We start from the raw sequence: 18416 nt of genomic DNA on the forward strand, positions 1-18416 counted from the left end.
GTGCCCTTCAGAGGGTGATGTATCCTGTTTGGAACGCACCGTGGATTTGACAAAACTCAGTATTTTTGGTCCATATTTCCTGTACGATTTCGAAGACTAGCTAATTTCAAATGTGGACATAAAACTGACTTTTCTCAGCTTACACACTGTAAACAGTGCTGGGTTCCACACAATTCCTTCATGTTTGTCCCAACACAAATCGATTAAGTTCCACATTTCATTACACATGACAAAGTCAGTGTGCAGTTCTTACAAGTTAACGTCACATGTGAGCAGTGACATGATTAGAGTGTAAAATGTGTGAGCGCATAGATAAATATATGCCTATCATAATAAAATAATGGCTTTGCATTGAATGACATTTACTTAAGCAGTGAGATAGTATTTTATATTAAATATTGCTGAAATTATACTGTATGTCCAGCTTTAAGCAAAAGAAAAATGAACAAAATAATTAGGCAACAACAGTCATAATAAACAATGCCAAGGTTTATGACAACTAGATTAAAAAAAAAATAAGCTGAAGCTGTGTTCCCAAACCTGTTCTCAGAGGCAAAGCAACAACCCATTTTCACACTCTTTCTAATTAAACAGCCTATTAACTGCATCAGCTTATTGGCTGAGAATCCAGGAATATGAAATGCCTGAAATTAATAAATGGGTTAGACAAATGAGACATTGTGTACTGTTGGTGAGCCTCCAAAATCCAGGAACAGGGAAACAAACGGATGGATGGATGGATTCATTCATTCATTCAATTGGCATGCATCAACCCCTGAAGGGCACTTTAGACTGAGTTAAAACAATCATGGCCCCCATACTTAAGTCTCGTTCAAAACTATGAGGGTAAACCCTTTGATAAGATTAGGGCATGGGGATGCATCTTCCAAAATAGAGAGCAGTAAGAGAAGAGATTTTCTTTTCCTTTCCTTTCTAGATGTATACAGTATGTATAAATACATTTGTTTTCAAGGGATAGTTCACCCAAAAATGAAAATTCTGTCATCATATACCCACCCTTGTTGCTGAAAACAAAAAGATATATTGAAGATTATTGGAAACCTGCAATCATCGGCATCCATTGTACAATCCCAAATCAAAAAGTTGGGACAGTATGGAAAACATTAATGAAAAAATGTAGTGATTTCTAAATTTACTTTGACTTGCATTTCATTGCAGACAATACAACAAATATTATTTAATGTGTTCCTCGTGATTTCTTTTATTGTTTTTTTTTTTGTTTAGCTTCTTTTAATAAACATATTTCAATTTTGGTTCTTGCAACACATTTAAAAAGAAAGTTGGAGCAATAAAGCATTTATCATTTTATAATGTTGCCATTTCACAACACTTCAAAGACATTTAGTTACTGAGGACACTACGTGTGAAGTGTTTCAGGTGTCATTGTGTCCCATTCTTTCTGCAAACAAATCTTAAGGTCAGCAACAGTACGTGGTCTTCATTGTTGCATTTTGCGCTTCAAATGCACCACACATTCTCCATTGGAGACAGGTCAGCACTGTCTGCAGGCAGGCTAGTAAAGTACCTGTATCCTCTTTATGCAAGGACTTAGCCAGGACTTTGTCATTTGTGCAGAATGTGGCTTTGCATTGTCTTGTTGAAATATGCATGGGTGTCCCTGGAAAAGAAGGCTGCATTTCGTGCTCCAAAAATCTCTCTGTACTTTTCAGCTATAATAATGTCATCTCAGAAATGCAAGTTACCTTTACCAAGGGCACTGACACAACCCCATACCATGACAGACCCTGGCTTTTAGACTTGTTGTTGATAACAGTCTGGATGATCCTTTACTTCTTTGGTCTGGAGCACACAGCGTACATTTCTCCCCAAAAAATCCCGAAATATTGATTCATCTGACCACAGTACATGTTTCCACTGTGTGATGGTCCATCTCAGATGCCTCAGAGCCCAGAGAGGCCGATGGCACTTCTGGACACTGTTAACATAGGGCTTCCTTTTGGTATAGTACTTTTTTTAACTGCCATTTGTTGATGTAAATACATATTGTGGTTCTTGACAAAGGTTTGCCAAAGTAGTCCGGAGCCCATGTGATGATATCTTTTATAGATAATAGATGATTCTTGATGCAGTGCCACCCAAAGGATCAGAAATCACGGTAGTCCAGCTTAGGCTTTCGTCCTTGTCCTTTACGCACTGAAATTCCTCCAGATTCCTTGAATCTTTTAATTATGTTTTGCACTGAAGGTGAAATATCCAAATGTCTTCAAATGTTTCTTTCAGGAACATTGTTTTTAAACATTTCAATAAATTTCTCACGTATTTGTTGGCAAACTGGCAATCCTCTCAGCCCATCCTTACTCCTGAAGAACTAGACCTCTCTTGGATACTGTTTTTGTACCAAATTATAATTATTATAATTATAATAACCAATTTACCTGATTGCTAGCCCTAAATCTCTCCTGTCTTAACTTTTAACTTTTGTTGCAAGAGCCAAAATTGAAAAACATGTTTATTTTGAAAAAGAAAAAACCAAAATGCAATGCAAAAACCACATTCTGCACACATTACAAAGTCCTGGCTGCGGAGGAAGAGGATATAGTTACTTTACTGGCCTGTCTGCAGTCCCGACCTGTCTCCAACAGAGAATGTGTGACGCATTTTAACGTGTAAAATTCGACAATGAAGACCCCGTACTGTTGCACACCTTAAAGACAAAATGACACCTGAAACACTTCATCACTTGCTGTCTTCAGTCTCTAAACATATTTTAAGTGTTGTCAAAAGGAACGGCAACATTACAAAGTGGTAAATGCTTCACTGCTCCAACTTTTTTGAAATGTGTTGCAAGAACCAAAATTGGAATACATGTTTATTTTGAGAGAAAAAAACAATAAAAATCATGAGGAACACATTAAATAATACTTGTTGTATTGTCTGCAATGAAATTCAAGTCAAAGGTAATTTAGAAATCACTACATTATTTTTTATTTGCGTTTTCCATACTCTCCCAAATTTGTTGGAAAAAATATATGAGTCATTCCAACTGTTCCAACCAGGACAGTTTTATTTATATAAATACAAAATGTTTTTGAATGGAATTGAGAAAATAAGCACACCCCTTCCAATCACAACAAAATTTAATTTACATTGAGCTTAGTCAGATCAATAAATGTTTACCTGAAGGCCTTAGTCAATCGAGCCATTAATAGATTATTGGGTTGCATGTGAATGTAGCCAGTGCTTTAAAAACATTTACCCTGCCCATCCATCAGTAGACCTGTAGAACCAGACATGTTTTTTTTTTTTTTTTTTTTCAATAAATGATTAATGTTTGTAATAAAGTTACAGTCAACTTGACATCTGTGAGATGAGTAATGAAACACAGAGAGATTAATAGGCGTCAATGTGCCGTTTTTATTTTAGATACACCTTTTTCCTGGCTTTTATTGTGCTCTCTCCAAACATGAAAAATAAGAATAATAGACTTAGCTGCTTTCTTTAAATCTCGGATCTAGGTAATCACACCCATTATGAAGCCAAAGCGTTCACATCATGATGTAACGGATGCATTAACATAGGAAAGCTAAGTGCTACAGCACGTCAGAGCGGCATGCTTCTCCGTTCAGGGTCATTTAAAAATTACACCAGACCTCACTTACACAGAGACAATTACACATAATTACACTAATTCATATTCCGATCAGTTATTGCTTTTTTTAATTGGCAATTTAGCTTCGGACCATCATTAAAGACATTCTGTATGTTTGTGGGAAAACATGTTAGCAGAAGTGGTGCAGAGACAGATTGATGATGCTGATGTGTGGAGATCACAGGCGCAGGTGGGTTTGAGTTAAAGGTGTTGTTTTTTCTCTGCGTGCAACATGGATTCCGGCTTGTTTAGATGTGTGCAGCCATTGCTCATTGTGACAGAAGGGCACTGGGTGATTTTGCCATCTGTCGGAATAGATTCACATCACAGAGGCAAACGCAAGTGTGTATTAGCTGCATCAGAAGCAGTGTGAAGACAAGCAGCTGAGACACTCTAAGCATCTGTCAATATTTACAAGCTTTCCCCAACTAAATCAAGCCAATACAGCCATAAAGAAAATGGACCCTTCGCTGTATTGTGTTTTTTTATTATTATGGTCTGCTGTGCTCGCACTGGAGTTCAGTGCAAGTCATTGTGCAAACAAAAAAAAATCTAAATGCTTTGTTGAAAATCACATACTGAACCACTTTTGGTTTGAAAGTTCAGGACTGTTTAAAACTACAGTACGTTTACATGGACACCAATAATCCGAATTTAATATGATTAAGACAATACTCTGATTAAGAGTCTACCATGTAAACAGCAACTTTTGATTACCCTAACCTGACAAAGGTCCTAATCGAACTAGACAGAAATCAAATTAAGACGTGGAGTATGCCTGTTTCAGTTGCATATTGAAGTGCAGTTCAGCCATGTAAACATCTTAATCAAACTATTACGTCATGTAGGACTTTTCGCCACATTTGGTGACAGGATATTCTATACACACACAGCTGTTTGATACTATCAGATTCCATTAAAACACCAGTCCTTACTTAATACTAAGTCTAATTTTATCGTTTAGACAAAAATTTCTATTTGCATTTTGTTGCAGTCATGCTCATTTTTGGTGAATAAGACGTTTGGTCAGGGGAGAAATTAAAATGATCGTGCCCAACTGAGCCTGGTTTCTCTCAAGGTATTTTTCTTCGCTTTCGCCAATTAGTGAAGTTTTTTTTCCCTCTCCGCTGTCGCCACTGGTTTGCATGGTTCGGGATCTATAGAGCTGCGCATCGTTGGATTTGCTCTTCAGTATTTGGACTCTCAGTAGTGATTATTAAACCACACTGAACTGAGCTAAACTGAACTGAACTTAAACACTACAAACTGAACTACACTGTTCCTATTTACTGTGACCTTTCATGTGAAGCTGCTTTGACACAATCTCCATTGTAAAAGCGCTATACAAATAAAGGTGAATTGAATTGAATTGAATAAATTATTAAAACAATGTTTTGCATTTATGAATGATTATTTGAATTACAGCACTGTTCAAAATGTAGAATTTTATGAAACTTTTGACATTATTTTATGTGCAGTTCCATATGAAATATTATAAGCTCAAGAAATACAGAAAATCTACTGTTAAACTACAGCAAAAAAATAGAAAGAGCTAAAACTATACATAAACTTCCCTGAAAACAAATGACTAGAACTGAAAATTCTCTGTTCTCATTCGGACATCCTGACAAAAAGGCACTTTTTTTTCACAATATTTATGTACAGTTCCATATGAAATATTATAAGCTCAAGAAATACAGAAAAGCTACTGTAAAATTACAGCAAAGAAAAAACTTTTTTTAAATTACAGGAAATTTCTGTAATTTAGCATCCATTATTTTACCTTTTCCAGCAGCTAGAGTGTTGAAAAAAACGTAAAACAATGGACATTAAATTATAGAAATTTCCTGTAATTTTGTGAATTACGGTAAATTTCTGTAATTTAAGTCTGTTATTTTATGGTAAATTTCTATAATTTAAATCTGCTATTTTATGGTAAATTTCTGTCATTTAAGTCCATTATTTTGTGGTAATTTTTTATAATTTAAATCTGCTATTTTATGGTACATTTCCAGAATTTCATGGCCGTTATTTTACATTTTAGTCTGGCACCCTAGCTGCCGGAAGTCATAATCCAGCTAAACAGAAATTGAATTAGGACATGTGGAGTATTCTGATTTTAGTGGCATTATTGAAGTGCAGTACAGACATGTAAACACCACAATCAAACTATTGCCATCTTGTAGGACTTTTTGCTGCATTTTGTGACAGGACATTCCATGCACACACACAGCTGTTTGACACTATTCTCTACACCTACCAAGTCAGCAAAGGACCACAGACACACACATTGCAAAATGCCGAGGTTTTTTGTTTTTCATTCTGTATGCAGTATCACATTCCAATAAAACACCAGTCCTTACTAAGTCTAATTTTATGTTTTAGACTAATTTTTCAACTTGAATTTTGTTGCAGTCATGCTAATTTTTGGTGAATAAGACGTTTGGCCAGGGGAGAAATTAAAATGATCGTGCCCAACTGAGTCTGGTTTCTCTCAAGGTTTTTTTTCTTCACTTTTGCCATTAGTGAAGTTTTTTTCCCTCTCCGCTGTCGCCACTGGCTTGCATGGTTCGGGATCTATAGAGCTGCGCATCGTTGGATTTGCTCTTCAGTGTTTGGACTCTCAGTTGTGATTATTAAACCACACTGAACTGAGCTCAACTGAACTGAACTTAAACACTACAAACTGAACTACACTGTTCCTATTTACTATGACCTTTTATGTGAAGTTGCTTTGACACAATCTACATTGTATAAGCGCTATACAAATAAAGGTGAATTGAATTGAATTGAATAAATTATTAAAACAATGTTTTGCATTTATAAATGATTATTTGAATTACAGCACTGTTCAAAATGTAGAATTTTATGAAACTTTTGACATTATTTTGTGCAGTTCCATATGAAATATTATAAGCTCAAGAAATACAGAAAATCTACTGTTAAACTACAGCAAAAAACTAGAAAGAGCTAAAACTATACATAAACGTCACTGAAAACAAATGACTAGAACTGAAAATTCTGTGTTCGCCTGTGGATCATTCAGACATCCTGACAGAAAGACACTATAATAAATAGTAAAGCTATTCTTAAAACGAGGATGAGGGAAATTAACCCTCTACCGCATGGTGTTGCCATATGGCAACATGACATTTATGTTCATTTCCCTGCCACTGTTTCTTTAAAAACAACATTGAATTTTTTTTGTTAGAAAGAGAAGACAGTGTAGCCAATGATGTGCTTGGCTAAGTCACATGACGTGCTGTGTTTTTCTGTGGTGCCTTTATTGACAGATGTTTATTGTGAGTAGTTGCTGAATGCAAGTTTAAATTTCAATACAATCAAATTATGTCAGATCCACAAAAAAAATCTGAAACATCAACTCCAGTAAGTTATGATGACATATTCAAACTAGACTGTTGGTGTGCCTTCAGGAACAGGGTTGGGAAACACTGCTTTAGTGGAATGTGCAATATTAGCTAGCTAGGAAGGTCAGCTGTGGTCTTAAAGTTGTACCAATAACAGCATGAATGCTAGTAACATAATGTTGATTAGTCATATGTAGGCCCTCACGGAATCTGCGCGCTCAGAATTCCGCAGATTTTTAGGCCATCATTAATTCTGATTATTTTATTGAGTAAATGTGTGTAAATCTATATTTATTCAGTTTATAAATTAATTACCATAATATTATTGACTAATATGAAAATAGTCATCTGATTTATGTACCATGCAGTTTGTACGGTAATGTTTTCTGTCTTTTAGATATATTATATGAGAGACTTGCTTTGTTTACCAAATAAAGTGAATCTAATTGGATTTGCATTTTAAACATTAAATAAAAGTTAAAAATGTATTATTTTTTATTTCACATATTAAGGTTTTAGTTATAATACTCCCAAAACAATTCCACAGAAATCCGCAGATTTTTACCAAAATTCTCCACAGAAATTGCAAAAAACGTTCGCAGATTTCGTCTGGTCCTAGTCATATGTTAATGGAATTTGCATTATGGATAAAATCTAGCTTTAATGGCAATACTACTTTATAGATATAAACACAGGGAACGGTGTATTAGCGAGCGCAACCATGTTCTATAATAAGTGAAAGAAGAAAAGGACAGAACTGGCTCTTTCTGTAGATGAAAGTGAGGATGAGATGGGTTTTAGTGACCATGAGAATGATGCAGACTGGACATTTGATAAGAGCATGGAGACGGTTCAAGTAAGTTAGCTCTTAGGCAGATAAGACAGGAGTAGTAAAGTATATAGTATAATATATAAACATTGTTAGCTATAGGGGTGACGCAGTGGTGCAGTAGGTAGTGCTGTGGCCTCACAGCAAGAAGGTCACTGGTTCGAGCTTTGGCTGGGTCAGTTGGCATTTTTGTGTGGAGTTTGCATGTTCTCCCTGCGTTCGCATGCACTGAAAAAAGTGTTGCATGCAAAACTGTTGCAAACAATTTATTTGTGTTGAATTTAAACAAACAAATTAAATTTAGCAATGTTCAACTTAATTTGTTTGTTTAAATTCAGCTCAAATAAATTGTTTACAACCACTCAACGTAAAAAAATTGAGTAAATCCAAGGAATCATCTTTGAATAATTTTTTTCAGTGTGGGTTTCCTCTGGGTGCTTCAGTTTCCTCCACAGTCCAAAGACGTGTGGTACAGGTGAATTGGATAGGCTAAATTGTCCCTAGTGTATGAGTGTGTATGGATGTTTCCCAGAGGTGGGTTGCAGCTGGAATGGCATCCGCTGTGTAAAACATGTGCTGGATAAAATGGTGGTTCATTCCGCTGTGGCAACCCCAGATTAATAAAGGGACTAAGCCGAAAAGAAAATGAATGAATGAATGAATGAATGTTAACTATGGTAGCTATATTATTCTGATGCATCTGAATATATTCTGCAAATGCAGTTCATAAATATCAACTTATATATGTGCAACTAATCTGTAAATCCAGAATTTGCAGGTTAAAATGCAGATGAAGTTACTGTTAAATGGGACTGTAAGTATAACTCATAATACCATTTCAGCAGCTCAGACTATTTTCATGATAAAATATGTCACACATTTTCTACCAGTGACCCATAACTTCAATATAATAAACATACAAACAAAATAAAATAGAAGAGCACAATAAAATACATATAAAGACAAGATATTTGAAATTTACATAAATGTTTCTTAGTAAATCTTACTACACAAAATCATCTTGGAATTCAAAAGAATCCTCAGGCCCAAATCTATTTGCATTTCTTTACTGGATATCTTATTTTATTCACTTTTAAACCAAGCAGCCTGACAGAAATCAGGAGTTTTTATGTTCCCGCAAACCGCTTGTAGGCTTCATTAATAATTATGATAATGTAACACTGAATTAAACATGACCTTTTGAAATAGAAAACAGACGTAACACGTCCTTATGAAACATACTGTAGTGATCTTTTTATTTATTATTTAATAAAAAAGATCGCAAAAACAGAACAATTTAGTCTATTTATATATTTCAATTTGCCGAATGCACCTCATCTCAGGATAAATAACTTATATAATCATGAAGCCCAGTCAAAGACCAGCTTGAATTTCCACTGCCATCACAATAAATCGCATAAAAATATATTAATAAAGAAAGCTGTTTTGCTAAATTAATTTTTCTAAATAAGTGCATTTAATTGTACATGGAATTCATCCTAGAGAGACTTCTTTCAGAAACATCTTACCATATTGGTATGATTATTATATATTTAGTGGTATACCATATATATATATATTATTTAATGCTTGAGATACATTGTCCAGAAATATTCATTATCTATCTATCTATCTATCTATCTATCTATCTATCTATCTATCTATCTATCTATCTATCTATCTATCTATCTATCTATCTATCTATCTATCTATCTATCTATCTATCTATCTATCTATCTATCTATCTATCTATCTATCTATCAATCAATCAATCAATCTATCTATCTATCTATCTATCTATCTATCTATCTATCTATCTATCTATCTATCTATCTATCTATCTATCTATCTATCTATCTATCTATCTATCTATCTATCTAATATATTAGGCTTAATATATTTGTGATATATGGCCTTAAAGTACTGTATGCAAAGCCATATAATGAGAAGAGGAAGAGCAAAACATATCCATAAACGTAGCTGAAAAAATAATGAGAACGTAATATTCTCTGTGTTCTCTTTTGGATCCTGATAGAAAGACTCCTGACATCCTGATAGAAAGACTCTATAAGTTACAGACTCAGAACAGTGAGAGAATGAGGGAAATTAACTAATCAACCACTGAAGAGACAAACTGAGAGCAAATAAACTGTACTTGCACTCACAACATTTTCAGCAATGTCTTCATGATGATCTAGTAATGAACCATCGAGAAGGTTTTTAATAATAATAGAAATACTCAACTCAAGAACCCTGGAGGGAAATAAGCTTTTGAAGAAGAATTATTAGCCCCCCTTTAAATAAAAATATACATATTCCCCAAATTATGTCTAACAGAGCAAAGAAATTTTCACAATATGTCTGATAATATTTTTTCTTCTAGAGAAAGTCTGTTTTATTTTGGCTAGAATGAAAGCAGTTTTTAATTTTTTAAACACCATTTTAAGGTCAAAATTATTAGCCCCTTAAGCTATATTTTTTCAATATTCTACAGATCGAATAATCATTATACAATAACTTGCATAATTACCCTAACCTGCCTAGTTAACCCAATTAACCTAGTTAAGCCTTTAAATGTCACTTTAAGCTATATAGAAGTGTCTTGAAAAATATCAAGTAAAATATTATTTACTGTCATCATGACAAAGATAAAATAAATCAGTTATTAGAGATGAGTTAATAAAACTATTGTTTAGAAAGGTGTTGAAAAAAATCTTCTTTCCATTAAACAGAAATTGGAGAAAAAAATAAACAGGGGGGCTAATAATTCTGATATCATCAACTGTATATATATATATATATATATATATATATATATATATATATATATATATATATATATATATATATATATATATATATATATATATTTATTTATTTTTCCAGAGGTGGGTTGCAGCTGGAAGGGCATCCGCTAATAAAGCGACTAAGCCGAAATGAAAACGAATGAATGAATGATATATATATATATATTCTTTAGTGTGATTCTTTACTGCAAATACAGTTAATACACAATACATAAATACATAAATAATAATACATAAATACTTAAATATCGGGGTGATGCAGTGGCACAGTAGGTAGTGCTGTCACCTCACAGCAAGAAGGTCACTGGTTCGAGCCTAGACTGGGTGAGTTGGTGTTTCTGTGTGGAGTTTGCATGTTCTCCCTGCGTGCGTGTGTGTTTCCCCCACAGTCCAAAGACATGTGGTACAGGTGAATTGGGTAGGCTAAATTGTTCGTAGTGTATGAGTGTGAATGAGTGTGTGTGGATGTTTCCCAGAGATGGGTTGTGGCTGGAAGGGCATCCGCTGCATAAAACAAATGCTGGATAAGTTGGCGGTTCATTCCGCTGTGGCGACCATTAATAAAGGGACTAAACCGACAAGAAAATGAATGAAATACTTAAATGTAAACTTATTATGTGCAGCTGATCTGTAAATCCAAAATTTGCAGGGTAAAACTGCAGATGAAGTGATCCATGAGACAACTGTACCAAACAGTGGCAGAAATTAACTTTATTAACCAATAAAGGCCAGTAGGCAGCACGGTGGCTCAGTGGTTAGCACTTCCCCCACAGTCCAAAGACATAGTAGTGTGTGTGTGTGTGTGTGTGTGTGTGTGTGTGTGTGTGTGAATTAGTGTGTATGGGTGTTTCCCAGTACTGGGTTGTGACTGGAAGGGCATCCGCTGCATAAAACATATGCCGGAATAGCTTGCGGTTTATTCCGCTAAGGCACTAAGCCCAAGGAAAATGAACTAATGAATGAATAAAGGCCTGTATTTTGTATGGTTAATTTTATTAAGGGCACCGTTTTGTAAATTTTTTTTTTATAACAATCTAGTTAAAAGTATTTCTCTCTGTCTTTATGTCCAATAATAAAACAAAACTATGGTGGCTGAGAGAGCTCAAATGTGCTGCAAGTTAAGAATTAGAAAAACACTAACATTTAGAAAACTGACAAATTGACAACACGTGTGCATGCGAATTCTCAAAACACATGCAAATACAGAAACGCACTGCAAATAGCACAGATGAGGAAATGTGCCATTGTGCATACCATCGAATTCTTGTGGTTAAAATATACAAACAGAAAGAACTGCATAAACAGATGTTAAAATGAACTAAAAACTCACATCTCAGATCTCGGAAAACATTCGACACTTTCTGGGTCCCCAACGAATTTCCGTTGTGGTCTTCGGTATTATAATGGAATTTAATCAAAATATAGTCAGTTAAAGATATTTAAGCATTCATGTAGTTGTTCAAGAGTAAAACAAGATGAAAGACAGTTTAAAAGTAAGAACCGTCTGGAGCAGCAGCACTGAAATTTATTGAAAATACATTGAAAATACTCTGGTCAAAGAAATGTTCATATTTTAAAGACATGGCATGGAACAATGGAATTTAATGCAGTGCTTCTTATCTGATGAGACTCACTTTTGTACCAAATCACTTTTGCACAAACCAAACTGTAAACCGTGATTTTATAATGGCACAACATTTCATTGGAATAGTGCAATTGAAGAAGATCAGATCTTATTCAAAATTGAAAACCTCCATGTGCAACATCTATTGACAAACATCCAATGAAACTTTTTTCCTATATTTTGTTTTTCCACAAAATTCCCTGTCCCTTTTTTAATGATGCATTTTTTAACTATTAAACAAGTTCGACATAATAATAATAATAATAATAATAATAATAAAACTACATTTTCCATAATCCAAAAAGTTATACATTGTTGTTTTCAGCTCTGACAGGCCATTGCATTCTTTATGACAACAGAATTGTATATCATTGATAAATATGGACAAATGATAAAGAAAAAGCCACAAACTCACACGTTTCATTTATTCTTTTACATTTCACTATAGTCATGACAGTCATATTGGATTCCATTTAGTTGTGCAGAGGCATTTTGCCTACCTTTTCTTGAACTTGCAGGTTTAATTTGCCACGGCAGGTTGTGGGTTTTTATTCCTTTAAATGTGTATTTTTAATGGCCACATCTGTATAAGTAATGCAGCTTACAAGACAAAAAATAAAAACAAGAAAATAAATATGATATAAAACAGGCGTTCTCAAACTTTTCAGTCTGCAAACCCCAAAATAACAATGCCAGTGACTTGCGATGCCCAATATTCTATGAGGTGTTTATAAATACAGCTGAAGTCAGAATTATTAGCCCCTCCTTATTTTTCCCCCAATTTCTGTTTATCGAAGAGAACATTTTCTCAACACATTTCTAAACAGAATAGTTTTAATAACTCATTTCTAATAACTGATTTATTTTATCTTTGCCATGATGACAGTAAATAATATTTGACTAGATATTTTTCAAGACACTTCTATACAGCTTAAAGTGACATTTAAACGCTTAACTAGATTAATTAGGTTAACTAGACAGGTTAGGGTAATTAGGCAAGTTATTGTATAATGATAGTTTGTTCTGTAGAAAAAAAAATGCTTAAAGAGGCTAATAATTTTGACTTTAAAATGTTTTAAAAAATGCTTTTATTCTAGCTGAAATAAAACAAATAAGACAAAGATTATCAGACGTACTGTGAAAATTTCCTCTGTTAAACGTCATTTGGGAATTATTTAAAAAAGAACAAAAATTCCAATGGGCGGCTAATAATTCTGACCTCAGAATTATAACACCTTGCATACAGTACCAATAGGCCCAAGTATAGCCATCGTTTAATTTTGAAGAACACCACTCGGAGACAATCCTCCATGTTCAGTTGTGGCCTGTATTTATTTTTAATGTACGTGAGTGCTGTAAAGGTGTCGGAAAGTTTAATTTGTTGCCAAAAATCAATGTTCTGCATCTGTTTATTATTAACATATTAACAATATTACTATTAACTACTATTTTGTTTTTCAGTAGGTCATGGATAAAATATGGTAATTCTAATAGTTTAATAAAATGAATTAGATTTTTGGAAATCACCATGTGACCCATCCCCCCCCACCCCCCCATTGTCCCGCAACCCCCACTTTGGGAACCACTGGTGTAAAATATGCAGGCATGCAAAATAATAATAATAATAATAATAATAATAATAATAATAATAATAATAATAATAATAATAATAATAATAATGATAATAATAATAATAATAATAATATTCTGAGCACATCCACAATTTTGTTGTCACAGAAAGAAAAACTTTAGTCATATTTTGATAAGTGGTTCTGTTTCAGTAGAGCTTCTCTGAAAAGAGCAGAAACTGTTGCTTTGTATTCCTCCTTCGTCTGCTCTGCTGATTACAGTACTCAGTGAGACGGGGTCACTGTTTACATTGAGGGCAGTGCAGTTTAAAGAGATCCTCCATTTCCCCTGGCTTTAATGAGCGGGGGGGGGCGAGGGCCAGTGTGCAAGACCTTCACCCTGCTGCCCTGCACCATTAATATTCCGGTGATGAGCCCGTAGCCCTGCTAAAGAAAGCGCTGTGTGGGCAGTCTCTATTGTCAGATTTGATGACACTGGTATTAATATTTCACCATTGTCTGAATTCAGTACAGAGCCTATAGTGGACAGAGCAGTTAAAGCTAGGATGAAAAGAGATGGTGTCGTGATATCACATGTGTTGTGGATAGGAAAGTGAGAACAGTGAGCTTTATGTTATTGTTCTTGATGTGATTCTCATAGGAAAGCTGCTGTCTCTTTAGGGCAGACACTGATAGGAAGTACAGGTCTTTGAAGTAATCTCTCAAAAGGCATTGAAGCCTGCAGGAAAAAATGCTCAGTGAGTCATGAAGTCTGTTGGGAGGTCAAGGATGTATGGTATGGAGAGCAGTCTGTTGAGAATTGCTGTGCTCTGTTTTTTTCTTTACTTTTAAACGTTTGGTTTTCTGGAGATAAATTTTGTACTGGAGACCAAGTGCAATTTCAATGTATTTAAGAATTTTATTTCATTTACATTTAAATGAATAATTGAAAACAGACAATAAATTGTATATATATATATTTAATATTAAAATGTTCCCAGTACTGGGTTGCAGCTGGAAGGGCATCCGCTGCGTAAAACATATGCTGGATAAGTTGGCGGTTGATTCCAATGGGGCGATCCTTGATTAATAAAAGCCCAAAAGAAAATGAATGAATAAATAAATAAATATTAAAATGTAAACTGGAAGCAGTGATGGATGAAATCAAAGTAATAAAAAAGATGTTCCTTTTCAATTTTCCTTCAAAGTTTGAAGTTTTTTTACATTACTTTTAATGTACTGGTTTGTATAAAAAAAAATTTAAAAATGTTTTTTTTTGTCACATGATATAAATAAATAATAACATTTATCTACTATGGCAATAACTATTAGCACTGTAAAAAAACATTAAAAATAAAGTACTTTCAACTTTTGTTACTTTGACTTCATCGACCCCTGCACATGAGGCCACAGGCCAAGTGACTTAGTGTTCCACCAGTGACAATATACAGCCATATCGCACAGCTACTCGTGTGATATTGCGTTTAAACAACAGTTCGACGACATAATCATGTGTATAAAGAAAATCAAACCAATCAAATCCTTTTGTATGAGGAACTACTTTCTTCCACCATTCATGCTTAAATTCCGGGAGTTTTCCGGGAGACAAAACAAAACATGAGATGGGTCTGAAATACGGGAGACTCCCAGGAAAAATGGGAGTGTTGGCAGGTATGCTGTATGAGTCCTGTTTTCTTTGACCAGGGGTCCGTTCTTCGTACGTGGATTACTCAGTTAGATGGATTTGGTTATTGATGATTTGACACGATCCAGGATTGTTTCGTTTTTTCAAAACTCATCTGAGAGTTGTTGTCATAACAACAGGTCTGGTAGCTCAAACCTGCTCGGGAGCAGGTTCATTTCATAAAAACAGGATTAGATCAGGTCAGTTCAAGCAAAGTTAATACTGAAAGTATGTACCGAATGCTATTTTCTAGTCGTTTTATACACTTGGGAAAATAGTATATATATTTTTTAACTGTATATATAAAGTAAAAATCTATATAAATTAATAAAACTTATGCAATCTGCCCTCCGAAGTAAAAGTACAAAGACTGCCACCTGGTGGTTCAAAGAGAAAAGTTATTGTTATGAACTGTTTTTTTAGATACAAACACATAAAATTGATTTAGTACTTGTGTATCATAATAGACATGCACAATATGCAACTTATTTTTTTTAAGGATAATACATTCATGCAGTCATGTACATGTTTTGACAGCTAATATGCCGGTGATTTGATGCTTCACAAAAGTTGCAGACACCTTTACCGATATCAAAATGCTTTTGTGATGCAAAACATTGTTTGTTTTAAACATTATTCTTTATACCAATTAAGAAACCAGCTACTATAATAATGAAAATCCACTCTAACTGTAAAACTAAATAAATTGCTAATGAGTTATTTTGGTTATATTATTTTCACTCAAAATCCTTATTTTCTATTGAGTATAACTGTAATTTACTTTATTTGATATTATATATATATTATTTTATCGTTTTGAGTTCATACATGTATATGACTTTCAAGATCTGTTTAGGTGTACTTTCACTTTAAGAGTGTATACGCTTATTTCACGCGGCCGCCATTTTAAAGAACCAAAGCGAGGCTGTGGTGGGAAGAAACGCGGAAGTATAGGACCAGCACTGTAAACATTGCAGTGACATGCTGTGGACTACAAACCTCCAGCTGTTGCCGAGATTTCAAAATACAGATATGGTGTAAACATCACTTTAATATCAGTCAGTACGTTTAATTAAAACAATTAAAAGCAATTTAGCATCAAACAACATCACAAGCTCTGTAAGAGTAATATGCTCAAGTGTCCTCCTAGGCTTCAGTTCATGGCAGCAGGTAAACAGAGGGGACGGTTCCCTGCTTCAGCCTATGTAACTTGGTGAGCGATAAACACTGCAGTCCTCTGTAGCACACCCTCGTGTTGTCCCGGTACTGAAGTTTTAAAACAGTCTAATTCCCGCTAAGTTAAAATTGAAGCGCCGCTGAGCGCGGATGACTCGACTGATCTTCACGGCTGCTTCGCGATCCAGTCTCCATGTATCTTGTGTTTGCACTCAGTTTACCGCTCTTCACCCAGTGCAAACACAGATACACGGAGACTGGAGCGCAAGCGCGAAACAGCCATAAGGATCAGTAGAGTCATCAAGCAGATCGCTCGGCTGTGTTTGTGCTCATTAAACAGCGGAGGGTGAACTGATGACCTTCTCGGCCAATCACAAGCATATCTGTTGAGCACGTGAACACAATGGCCAATCAGCGCTGTTTTAAGAAAGCCATCAACAGTGCTTTAAATGTTAGCGGGAAATTGACAAATTTTCTTTTAATTCAGTAACGTGACAAGTCTAATATAGTGAAAGAATCAGTTCATTAACTTGAGTTTGATAAATGGCATCTAAAACGTGTGTTTGGGAAAGAAAACGTTAGCTAACTAGTGCCGTTTCCCTTAACTTAGCTGAAAATGAGCTCTGATATCCCTTTATATTTTCACCATTCATTCAGAACGGACCTTCGGGTCACTCAGAAGGTGCTGAAATGATAAATTTGTGTCTCTTTCTATTCGCTGATAAGATATACAGCCAAGTACACAACGTTCTAATGTAACTCCCAACGATACTTCCGGGTTTCTTCCAACCGCAGCCTCGATTTCGCTTTTAAAAATGGCAGCCGCGTGAAATCAGTCAATACTCGTTCTTGCGCGCGCATCGCTCTCTCAGTTCACTTCCTTCTGAGCTGAGAGAAGGTTGTCTCTTGGTTAACGGAGACATTAAACGGTAATATTTTTTATGTTTGATAGTATATTTCGAATTTAATATGTTTGTTGCATTGCTAAACATACTCTGTTATGGGGAATTATGAAACTGTGGTTCTAAATGATTGTGATTGAGATCGTTTGCATTTGTGAGTGAGATTAGTACATATTAGCATGCGGTAATTACTCCTCGTTTGCCAACAGGTTGTTTAATGAAGATAAAGCAATCACAATGCATGTTTTCAACATATTTTCCATTTATGCAGGTATGTTTTTGTATTGTGTGTAATCTTTGTGATTTCATGTCATAATTATTTATTTTGTCTCATGTTAAGCGGAATAGTTTAATGTATGTACTTTTAAGAAATCGCTTGCTCACACAGTTCACTTCCTTCTGAGCTGAGAGAAGGTTGTCTCATGGTTAACGGAGACATTAAACGGTTGTTTAATGAAGAAAAAGCAATCACAATGCATGTTTTCAACATATTTTCCATTTATGCAGAAAATAAAGACAGTGCCAAGCGGTAAGAGGTTTGGAGTTCTTAATTGAGACACAACAACACAACGCAGAGCAGATTCCACTCGTGTGGGACCCGTTACACTAAATACTCGACACATGAAAGTGTAAAGCCTGCAGCTCATAACAAAGTTGAAAAGTTATTTCGTATCATATTTAACAAACCGTTTCCTATGAATTTTATGTAATTTTGCTCACATGTGTAATTGAATATTAATCAGATGATATCATTACGCTGCTGTGCCGTCAGCCAATCGTTGCATTGCTGATCATGTTTTTCGGGCATCGATAGATCTGTCCTTCAC

The sequence above is a fragment of the Danio aesculapii genome, chromosome 3 (genome assembly GCF_903798145.1).
Source record: "Danio aesculapii chromosome 3, fDanAes4.1, whole genome shotgun sequence".
In the NCBI taxonomy this organism is placed as follows: domain Eukaryota; kingdom Metazoa; phylum Chordata; class Actinopteri; order Cypriniformes; family Danionidae; genus Danio; species Danio aesculapii.